Genomic DNA, 11,576 nt, shown 5'->3' with positions numbered 1-11,576 from the left:
TTTTTTTTTTTTTTTTTTTTTTGCGGTATACGGGCCTCTCACTGTTGTGGCCTCTCCCGTTGCGGAGCACAGACTCCAGATGCGCAGGCTCAGCAGCCATGGCTCACAGGCCCCCAGCTGCTCCGCGGCACGTGGGATCTTCCCAGACCGGGGCATGAACCCGTGTCCCCTGCATCAGCAGGCAGACTCTCAACCACTGCGCCACCAGGGAAGCCCTCTAATTTCATTCTTTTACTTGTAGCTGTCCAATTTTCCCACCACCACTTATTGAAGAGTCTGTGTTTTCTCCATTGCATATTCTTGCCTCCTTTGTCATAGATTAGGTGACCATAGGTGGGAGGATTTATCTCTGGGCTTTCTATCCTGTTCCATTGATGTATATTTCTGTTTTTGTGCCAGTACCATACTGTCTTGATTACTGTAGCTTTGTAGTATAGTCTGAAGTCAGGGATCCTGATTCCTCCAGCTCCATTTTTCTTTCTCAAGATTGCTTTGGCTCTTCAGGTTCTTTGTTGTTTCATACAAATTGTAAAATTTTTTATTCTAGTTCTGTGAAAAATGCCATTGGTAATTTGATAGGGATTGCATTGAATCTGTAGATTGCTTTGGGTAGTATAGTCATTTTCACAATATTGATTTTTCCAATCCAAGAACATGGTATGTCTCTCCATCTGTTTGTGTCATCTTCCATTTCTTTCATCAGCACATTATAGTTTTCAGAGTACAGGTCTTTTGCCTCCTTAGATTTGTCTTGTTCCCTGAAATAAGCTTGTATTACTATAAACTTCTCTCTTAGAACTGCTTTTAATGCATCCCAAAGGTTTTGGATTGTCGTTTTTTCGTTGGTAGGTGTGTTATTCTTTTTGATGCAATGGTAAATGGGATTGTTTCTTTAATTTCTCTTTCTGATCTTTCATTGTTAGTGTATAGGAATGCAAGGTATTTTTGTGTGTTAATTTTGTATTCTGCAACTTTACTGAATTCATTGATGAACTCTAGTAGTTTTCTGGTAGCATCTTTAGGATTTCCTATGTATAATCTCATGTCATCTGCAAACTGACAGTTCTACTTCTCCAATTTGGATCCCTTTTATATCTTTCTCTTCTCTGATTGCTGTAACTAGGACTTCCAAAATTACGTTGAATAAAAATGGTGAGAGTGTACATCCTTGTCTTGTTCCTGATCTTAGAGGAAATGCTTTCAGCTTTTCACCATTGAGAATGATGTTAGCTGTAGGGTTGTCATATGTAGCCTTTATTATGTTGAGGTAGGTTCCCTCTGTGCCCACTTTCTTCATAGTTTTTATCATAAATCAGTGTTCAATTTTGTCAAAAGCTTTTTGTGCATCTATTGAGATCATCATAGGGTTTTTTTATTTTTATTCTTCAGTTTCTTAATGTTGTTTATCACACTGATTGACTTGCGGATATTTAAGAATCCTTGCATCCCTGGGATAAATCCCACTTGATCATGGTGTATGATTCTTTTAATGTATTGTTGGATTCAGTTTGCTAGTATTTGATTGAGGATTTTTGTATCTATGTTCATCAGTGATATTGGCCTGTGAATTTTTGTGTGTGTGTGTGTGGTATCTTTGTCTGGTTTTGGCCTCATGGAATGAATTTAGGAATGTCCCTTCCTCTGCAATTTCTTGGAAGAGTTTCAGAAGGAGAGGTGTTAACTCTTCTCTAAATGTTTGGTAGAATTCACCTGTGAAGCCACCTGGTCCTGGACGTTTGTTCGGTGGGGGTTTTTTAATCACAGCTTCAATTTCAATATTTGTGATTGGCCTGTTCATATTTTCTATTTCTTCCTGGTTCAGTCTTGGGAGATTGGACCTTTCTTAGAATTTGTCCATTTTATTGGCATATAGTTGCTTTTAGTAGTCTCATATGATCTCATGTATTTCTGTGTTGTCCATTGTAACTTCTTTTTTATTTCTTATTTTATTGATTTGAGTTCTCTTCCTTTTTTTTCTTGATGAGTCTGGCAAAAGATTTATCAGATTTGTTTATCTTTTCACAGAGCCATCTTTTAGTTTTGATCTTTGCTGTTGTTTTCTTCATCTCTGTTTCATTTATTTCAGCTCTGATCCTTATGGTTTCTTTCCTTCAACTAACTTGGGGTTTTGTTTGCTCGTCTTTCTCTAGTTGTTCTAGGTATACGGTTAGGGTGTATATTCGAGATTTTTCTTGTTTCCTGAGATAAGCTTGTGTCACTATAAACTTCCCTCTTAGAACTGCTTTTGCTGTGTCCCACAAGTTTTGGATCATTGTGTTTTCATTGTAATTTGTCTCTAGGTATTTTTCATTTCCTCTTAGAATTCTTCAGTGGTCCATTGGCTGTTTAGTCTCCACGTTTGTGTTTTTTACAGTTTTCTTCTTGTATGTGATTTCTAATCTCAAAACGTTGTGGTTGGAAAAGTTGCTTGATATAATTTCAGTTTTCTTAAATTTACTGGGGCTTGATTTGTGGCCTAAGATGTGGTCTATCCAGGAGAATGTTCCATGTGCACTTGAGAAGAACGTGTATTCTGCTGCTTTCAGATGGAAAGTTCTGTAAATATTAGTTAAGTCTATGTGGTCTATTGTGTTATTTAAGGTCTGTGTTTCCTTATTGATTTTCTGTCTGGATGATCTGTCTGTTGATGAAAGTGGGTTGTGAAAGTCCCCCACTATTATTGTGGTAACTGTCAATTTCTCCTTTTATGGCTGTTAACATTTGCCTCATACATTGAGTACCTCTCTATTGGGTACATATGTATTTACAATTGTTATATTTTCTTATACTGATCCCTTGATCCTTATGTAGTATCCTTCTTTGTCTCTCATAACAGCCTGTAAAGTCTGTTTTGTCTGATTTGAGTATTGTTGCTCCAGCTTTCTTTTGATTTCCATTTGCATGGAATACCTTTTTCCATCCCCTCACTTTCTGTATAAGTCCCTAGATCTGAAATGTGTCTCTTGTAGACTGTGTGTATATGGGTCTTGTCTTTGTATCCATTCAGCCAGTCTCCGTCTTTTGGTTGGGCCATTTAATCCATTTACATTTAAGGTAATTATTGACATGTATGTTCTTATTGCCATTTTGTTAGTTGTTTTGGGTTTGTTTTTGTAGGGTTTTTTTCTTCCCTTTTTTGTTCTCTTGTGATTTGATGACTATCTTTTCTGTTGTGTTTGGATTGCTTTTTCTTTTTTTTGTGTGTGTGTATCTATTGCAGATTTTCGGTTTGCAGTTCCCATGAGGTTTTGATGTAGCAGGCCATATATATATTAGATTGTTTTAAGTTGCTGGTCTCTTAATTTCCAAACCATTTCCAATATCCTCCATTTGTACTCTGCTTTGCTCACAATTTCTGGTTTTCCTATCATATTTGTGTGTAGATGATTTCCAACCTTAACTGTATGTTTGCCTTTACCAGTGAGCTTTCTCATTCATAATTTTCTAGCTCCTAGTTGTGACCTTTTCTGCCTAGAGAAGTTCCTTTACCATTTATTGTAAAGCTAGTTTGGTGGTGCTGAATTCTCTTAGCTTTTGCTTGTCCGTAAAGGTTTTGATTTCTCCATCGAATCTGAACGAGAGCCTTACTGGATACATTATTTTTTGTTCTAGGTTTTTCCCTTTCATCTCTTTAAATATCGTGCCACTTCCTTCTTGCCTGAATAGTTACTGCTGAAAACTCAGCTGTTAACCTTATTGGGGATTCCCTTGTATTTTATTTGATGCTTTCCTCCTTCACAGCTCCCTCCCTGGGGCTCAGGTCCCATTGGATTCCTTTCTCTCTCTTTTTTTTCCTTTATTGTTTTGTCTTAACTCGGTTATGTGGAAGTTTTCTTCCCATTCTGCCAGCATTCACTAGATGTTCTGTGTGAATCATTCCACTTGTCTTTGTGTTTTTGATGTATTTGGGGGAGGAGGTAAACCTCTAATAGTTTTGTGTGGAGTCTTTAGAGTTTCCTGTATGGAGTATCATGTCATCTGTGTATAAATACAATTTTGCCTCTTCCCTTCTGGTTTGGATACTTTTTATTTCTTGTCTCATTGCTGTGGCTAGGACTGCCAATACTATGTTGAATAGAAATGGTGAGAGTGGGCATCCTTATCTTGTTCCAGAACTTAGTGGGATGGCTTTCAGCTTTTCACCACTGAGTATTATGTTGCCTGTGGATTTGTCTTAAATGGCTTTTATTACAGAGATATTTTCCCTCTATACCCACTTTGTTGAGAGTTTTTATCATGAATGGATGTTGGATGTTGTGGAATGCTTTTTCTGCATCTGTTGAGATGACCATGTGGTTTTTGTCTTTCCTTTTGTTAATGTGGTGTGTCACGTTGATTGATTTGCATATGTTGAACCATTCTTGCAACCCTGGAATTAATTCAACTTGATCTTGGTTTTTGATCTTTGTATGTATTGTTGGATTTGGTTTTCTAGTATTTTGTTGATGATTTTTGCATCTGTGTTCATCAAAGATGTTGGCCTGTAATTTTCTTTTTTTGTAGTGTCTTTGTCTGGTTTTGGTATTACGGTGATGGTCGCTTCATAGAATGAATTTGGGAGTGTTCCCTCCTCCTCAGTCTTTTGGAATAGTTTGAGGAGGATAGGTATAAGTTCTTCTTTCTATGTTTGGTAGAATCCCCCAGTGAAGCTGTCCAGTCCTGGGTTATTGTTTGCAGTTTTTTTAATTACAGATTCTGTTTCACATCTAGAGGTTGGTCTGTTCAAGTTACCTATTTCTTCTTGACTCAGTTTTGGCAGGCTGTATGTTTCTAAAATTTGTCCGTTTCTTCTAGGTTGTTCAGTTTGTTGGCATATAACTGTTCATAGGATTCTGTTAGGATTTTTTTTTCTTATTTGTGGTGGTATCAGTTGTTATTTCTTCTCTTTCATTTCTTAATTTGTTTATTTGGGTTCTCTCTTCTTTTTTTTCTTGATGAACCTGCCTAGAGGTTTGTCAATTTTGTTTTATCTTTTCAAAAATGCAGGTCTTGCCTTTATTGATCTTTTCTCTTGTTTATTTGGATCTCTCTTCTATTTCCTCTCTGATCTTTATTATTTCTTTCCTTCTGCTGACTTTGCTGACTTTGGATTTTGTGCATTCTTCTTTTTCTAAAATTCTTTCAGTTGGTAGGTTAGGTTGTTTATTTGAGATTTTTCTTGTTTCTTGAAGAAGTCCCGTATTGCTATGAACTTCCCTTATAGAACTGCTTTTGCTGCATCCTATGGATTTTTGTAAGGTTGTGTTTTTATTTTCATCTGTCTCGGGTATTTTCTGATTTCCTCTTTGATTTCATTGTTGACCCATTGGTTTTTTAGTAGCATATTGTTTAGTCTCCACGTGTTCATTCTTTTCCCAGTTTTCTTTCTGTGGTTAATTTCTAGTTTCATGTAGTCAGAAAAGATGCTTGAGGTAAATTCTATCCTCTTAAATTTGTTGAGGCTTGTTTTGTGTCCTAGTATGTGTTTTATCCTAGAGAATGTTCCATGTGCACTTGAGAAGAATGTTTATTTTGGTTTTTTTGGATGTAGTGTCCTGTAAACATCAATTAAGTCCAACTGGTCTATTGTGTCATTTAGGACCTCTGTTGCTTTATTGATTTTCTGTCTGTAATATTTGTCTGTTGATATCAGTGGGGTGTTAAAGTCTCCTACTGTTATTGTATTTCTGTCAGTTTCTCCCTTTATGTCTGTTATGTATTTGTTTTATATATTTAAGTGCTCTTATATTGGGTGCATATATGTTACAGTGTAATATCAGGTTTTTTGTATTGATCCCTTTCATCCTTATAAAGTGTCCATCTTTGTCTTTCTTTGTAGACTTTTTTAAAAAGTTTGTTTTGTCCGATACGAGTATTGCTACCCCTGCTTTCTGGTTTCCATTTGCATGAAATACCTTTTCCATCCCCTCACTTTCAACCTGTGTGTGTATTTCACCCTAAAGTGAGTCTCTTGTCCACAGCATATTATAGGTTTTTTTTTTTTAAATCCAGTCTGTCACTCTGTGTCTTCTGATCAGAGCATTTAGTCCGTTGACACATAAAGTAATTATTGATAGGTATGTACTTGTTGCCATTTAAAACCTTGTTTTCCAGTTGTTTTTGTAGCTCTTTTTGGCTCATTTCTTCTTTTTGTTTTTCCTTTTGTGATTGATGGTTTTCTTTTTTAGTTTGCTTGAGTTTCTTTCTTTTTAGTTTTTTTGAATCTATTGTATGTTTTTGATTTGTGGCTACCCTGGTTTACAAGTATGTTGACCCATAACTGTATCTGCTTTAAATTGATAGTCATGCAAGTTCAAACACGTTCTAAAAGATTTACATTTTTATACTCCCCTCTCCCACTTTTTGTGATTTTGATATCCTGTTTTGCATCTTCATGCTTACCCTTTTACTGTTTGTTCTAGTTATAATCACTTCTACAATTTTTTAATTGTTTTTTAAATCTGTGTGCTTGCTTATTTAATTTTCAATCCTTTCATATATTTGCCTATCCTCTTGTTTTTCTTTTTCTATAGGTTCTTGCTTCTTTTCTATTTAGAGAAGACCTTTCAGTATTTCTTTTAGGATAGGTTTAGTATTGCTGAATTCCTTTAGTTTTTGCTTGTCTGAGAAATTCTTTCTCTCCTAAATGATAACCTTGCTGGGTAGAGTATCCTAGGTTGCAGGTTTTTCCCTTTCAGGTCTTTGAATATATCATGTCACTCCCTTCTGGCCTGCAGAGTTTCTGCAGAGAAATCAGCTGATAGCCTTATGGGATTCCCTTGTAACTGACTCTTTGTTTTTCTCCTGCTGCCTTTAGAATCCTCACTTTAACTTTTGCCATTTTAATTATGATATGTCTTTGTGTGTGTTCATGTTGTTTGGGACCCTCTGTGTTTCCTGTACCTGGATATGATATATGTTTCCTTCTTAAGGTTTGGAAAGTTTTCAGCCATAATTTCTTCAAATACATTTTTGATACCCTTTTTTCTCTTTTCTCCTTCTGTGCATAGGTTGGCACACTTTACATATCCCATAGATCTCGTATGTTGCTTTCATTTTTTTTCATTTGTCTTTCTGTCTGCTGTTCTGATTGGGTGATTGCCATTATTCTGTCTCCTAGATTACTTATTCCTTCTGTGTCATTTAGTCTGCTATTCATTGCTTCTAGATAGGTTTTTATCTCAGTAATTGAATTGTCTGTTTGGTTCATTTTTAGTTTATAGTTCCTTGTTACAGTGATCTGAATTTTATTAATAGTCTTTTTTATTTTATTAATAAACTTTTATTATTTATTTTATTAATGATCTTAGTAAATTTCATTTTATTAATCTGAATTTTATTAATAATCTTTTTTTAACTTTATTTTTGGCTGCATTGGGTCTTTGTTGCTGCATGTAGGCTTTCTCTATTTGTGGTGAGCGGGGCCTACTCTTCGTTGCAGCATGTGGGCTTCTCATTGTGGTGGCTTCTCTTTTGCAGAGCATGGGCTCTAGGCACATGGGCTTCAGCAGTTGTATCACGCAGGCTCAGTAGTTGTGGCACGTGGGCTTAGTTGCTCCACAGCATGTGGGATCTTCCCAGACAAGGGATCAAACCCATTTCCCTTGCATTAGCAGGCAGATTCTTAACCACTGTGCCGCCAGGGAAGTCCCAATAATCTTTCTTAAATAAGCATTTTTATTACCTCATTTTTGGACTCAGGGTCTAATAGACTGGTGAGGTCTGTTTCATTATTTGTTCTTTCAGGAGATTTCTCTTGTTCTTTTTATTGGGAGTAGTTCCTCTGTTTTTAAACTTTCTCTGTCTCCGTGAATTTAGGAGAAACCATTATCTACTTTGATCTTGAAGGGGTGTTTTCCTGTGTAGACTGTGTGAGTCTGTTATTTTTGGTGCAAGGGCTTGTTTTGGTATAGATGCCAGCCACTTCTTTCTTCAGAGTGTGCTGGCTGTTATCCCATTGATAGGGGTTGTAATAGGTGTTGTGGTGTGCAGAACCTGTGCTAGATGAGGAGCAGGGCCTCCTCTTTGCTCCATGGCTGTCACCACCCTGTTGGGGGCAGTGTCTGCTCCCCAGTTGTTGAAGAAGCCCTAATGGTTGGGTGCAGTTAGGTTCAGTTGCCCTTGAGTGTGTGCTCTGCCCCAAAGGAGGTGACTGCAGAAGCATATAAGGCCTGTGTAGTCACAGTGAACCTGTGCACCTGTAGTTGCCCACAGTTTCGCCCAGAAGCAGCCCATGGTCTCGTCCCTTTCTCTGTTGTGTTCATCCCAGACCCAGTGCTAGGCTGTGGTGCGGAGTAGACTGGGGCTGGAGGCTGTGACTGCAGGAATTGAGGTTGCTGTGCTGCACCTGGGACCTGGGCAGCCTCTGTGGTAGACCTCTTCCAGGACCTGCCAGCCCCACATCCAGCTCCACCCTGCAGTGCGAAGTGGGTGGAGCTGGAGCCAGAGCACTCCCACGGGAAACGTACCACTGCGTACTCCTGCCCAGGGCCTGTCTGCTCAAGACGCAGCATCCAGCCACTCTGCTTTTTTATGGCACCACCTATGCATGCGCTGACCAAGTCTGCTGCAGCCGACCTGCCCCTGCTGTCCACACACCTACCACAGGCTCCGAGGTTCTCCCCAGACCACACCTCAGACCCTTCAAGTTGTCTCTGTGCAGCTATATCGAGTCCTCTCCCAGGGACTTGGAGATTTGGCAGTTAGCCACTGCACGTAATTGTGGCACGGCCCGGTGCAGCACTGACAGTGTCTGCTCAGTTTGATCCACCACCCGCATGTGTGCACTGACAGTGGTCTCTGCAGTTTGGCCCTGATCCACCTCAGGCAGCCCAGTCTGTACGTGCAGCTAGATTGAGTCTCTGCCCTTATCTCACACCAGGCTGAGGTGTGGAGTAAGCGGGACCCAGGCATTCACCCCTTCGGATTGGGAAGTGTGGCAAGGCGGCACCCGCCAGTGCTGGTCTCTTTTTGCCCTGATTGTTAGCAAGCCAGCATGCACACACTCCTCACAAGCAGAGTCTAGGCTTCTCCAGCCCCTCTATCTGACTCAGCAGATTTCCCAGCAGGCAATGGGGCTCCCTGGGCCAAGCGTCTGCCTGTATGGACCGTCTCTCCTTTACAGATGGGAATGGTAAAATATTTGGTTTGACAGCTAGATTGGGAACAGAATTAAAGAGCCTCATACACCCAAATAAGAACTATAGGCAACTAGAAGTAACAGAAGTTTTTAAGAGAAGTACCATGCTTAGAGGTCAGATGCTTTCATGCTCAGGAGTATAAGTGACGAGAATAATTACTTTGATACTTTCTGAGACTTCAGTAAATATTGGTGGATAGAGTCATACATTTTTCTCCTCATATATGTTTTTAAATTTTAAACTAATATTCATAATTATAGCTGAAAGCAGTATCAATCATTTCTCAGAAACGCTATCTGAAAGCACTCTCATGGTATTAAGTAACGTTAAAGTTTTAGTTAAGGCAGGATCTCTGACTCAAACTAAACTTTATCTTCAACAGATTTTTATTGGGTACCTAAAGTAGTATTGTGCCTAGCCATCAGTAAGTTTTATATTTGAATTGGAGTACATTATATATATGTATGTATGTATGTATATGTATATTTGATGGTAATGAGTGGAGAGTAAGTAGGAAGCAAGACTGAATGGTAAAAATAGGGCCTAGTTATGAGGGGGCCTGAGAGCCAGGAAGAGGAGTTTAGATTTGACATAGAAACAATTCAGATTTTGTTTACTGAAAGATTTTGATTGAGGTGACAGTGATGAAGATGATATATGGACAGCTATACTCTGTTTATTTATCACTATACTATGTTATTTACCCTTTTACCATAGGGTATATTGCTAGATCTAGAAATTGGAGATAGGGTGAAAGGCACGCAGAGAGGCTATTTACCCAAAATTATGCAGATAACGTAGTAGTAAAACCAATCTAATTTTAGAGTCTGTAATCTTAAAAAAAATTAGCCCAAACCTAAGTAAACTCATTTCATGTGAGAGTGATAAGCCCTGATTCTCTCCACATTCAATTCCAAGCATCAAGTAAGGATTTCAAAGACATACAGCTATTTCCCTACATGCCTTGAAATTATGAGGAACACCAGATGGTCCTTAACTTACCCTACTCTAACCTACAAAAGAACAGTTCCCGTAGTCATTATTTTACTATTTTATCATTCAGGTCTTAACTACCCTTAGGCCAAAGGAGGTTGTATTAATATATAATATTTAGTACCCAAGGTCTGAGAAAACTTAGGATTTTGTTCAATTAAATTGGGTTAGACTGAAAGTGGATATTATAACTCTGCAGTATGGCAGAGAGATGATATGCCCAAACATTGGCAGATACCATATATATATGGTATACAAGTATATACAAGTAACATAAATTGGTTAATTTCTTTTGCTAAGTTGGAAAAATAATCTATACCTTCGTATATAAAAGTTACTTCTAAAGAGATATTATAAAAGGTTTTACTGTCTTTTAAGTGTATGCCTTTAACTGTCTTTTCCTTGCATTTAAAGAAGCAACAGTATCACCAAAATTTAATTTTTTCTACGCTCAAGTGACATAAGAAGTTGTACAAACAAAATTGGATCAGGAGACCTGGGTTCTAAGATTTGGCCCTGCCATTAGCTAGCTGTACAACTCTGGGCAAATCTGTGAGCCCCTGGGAACCTAAGTTGCCCCATTTATGAAATTAAGGAGTTAGATTCGATGATCACAAATGAAATATCCCAATACTGTAATTCTCCCTATACACTTACGCACATGTAAGATAAGATACCAGATATAACCTGGTTTAAACCACTTTGGTATTTTGGAAAGAAAAGGGTAAACTTTTAAGATTTTAAAAGAGCACGCTGTGTCGTAAGTGACTTTATCAAATAAAATTTCATTAAGGACTTTGACAGAGACTGAAAGACAGCCAGAGTAATATGATTGCTCCATTCTGAGCAGTTTTTCAGGACTGGTGGATCAACCAACTAAGAATCTATTTATGTAATTACTCATTTATTAAAACATGGAAATTCATAGAGAACAAACCTAGGTCTAACTAATAATATTAAAAATTGGCTTGCAGTCTGAAAAAAAGAAAAGAAGGAGCTTCCCTGGCAATTATGGCTAACCTGTCTTACTCCAAACCTAGACAGCGTGATGTTATGGGGATGGTTTTTTTTTTTTCCCTTATAAAACCTTCCAAGACAAATGATTTAACAGCTTTAGTTTGCAGAAATCAAACTTCCAGAGCAATCTGTATTGCAGCAATTGAAAAGGAAAGAATTGAATTGAGCTTTATTTTTAAAACAGGGCAATAGTCAAAACTATGTATACTAAATTTGCCTAAACTCCACTGTAAATGACTAAAAACTTTTATGATTCTCAGTTAATCATGATTGCATTCAGTGCCTCTCTAGTTTTGCTCATCTTAGTTTCAAAGAAATAATTGCTAGTGTTTTCTGGAATGTTTGTTAGTATTTTCCAAGGTAGTCAGGAAACAAAGGGAGACCCAAGACTTAATGACTAAACAAAAACTCCAAGAGACCTACCCACAGTGGCATTGTTTTAGCCAT

The 11,576-nt window shown here is 37.9% G+C and overlaps 1 protein-coding gene across 4 annotated transcripts in view; it reads left to right on the top strand.

The window, feature by feature from the left end:
- The window catches only part of NUDT6 (nudix hydrolase 6), a 47,076-nt gene that overhangs the window by 24,059 nt on the left and 11,441 nt on the right, over nt 1–11,576 (top strand). The window lies entirely within an intron of this gene.

The sequence above is a fragment of the Neophocaena asiaeorientalis genome, unplaced genomic scaffold (assembly GCF_003031525.2).
Source record: "Neophocaena asiaeorientalis asiaeorientalis breed wild unplaced genomic scaffold, Neophocaena_asiaeorientalis_V1.1 scaffold65, whole genome shotgun sequence".
NCBI classification, from domain to species: Eukaryota; Metazoa; Chordata; class Mammalia; order Artiodactyla; family Phocoenidae; genus Neophocaena; species Neophocaena asiaeorientalis.
The sequence above is the reverse complement of the archived record's forward strand: the minus strand, read 5'-3'. Positions and strand labels throughout refer to the sequence as shown.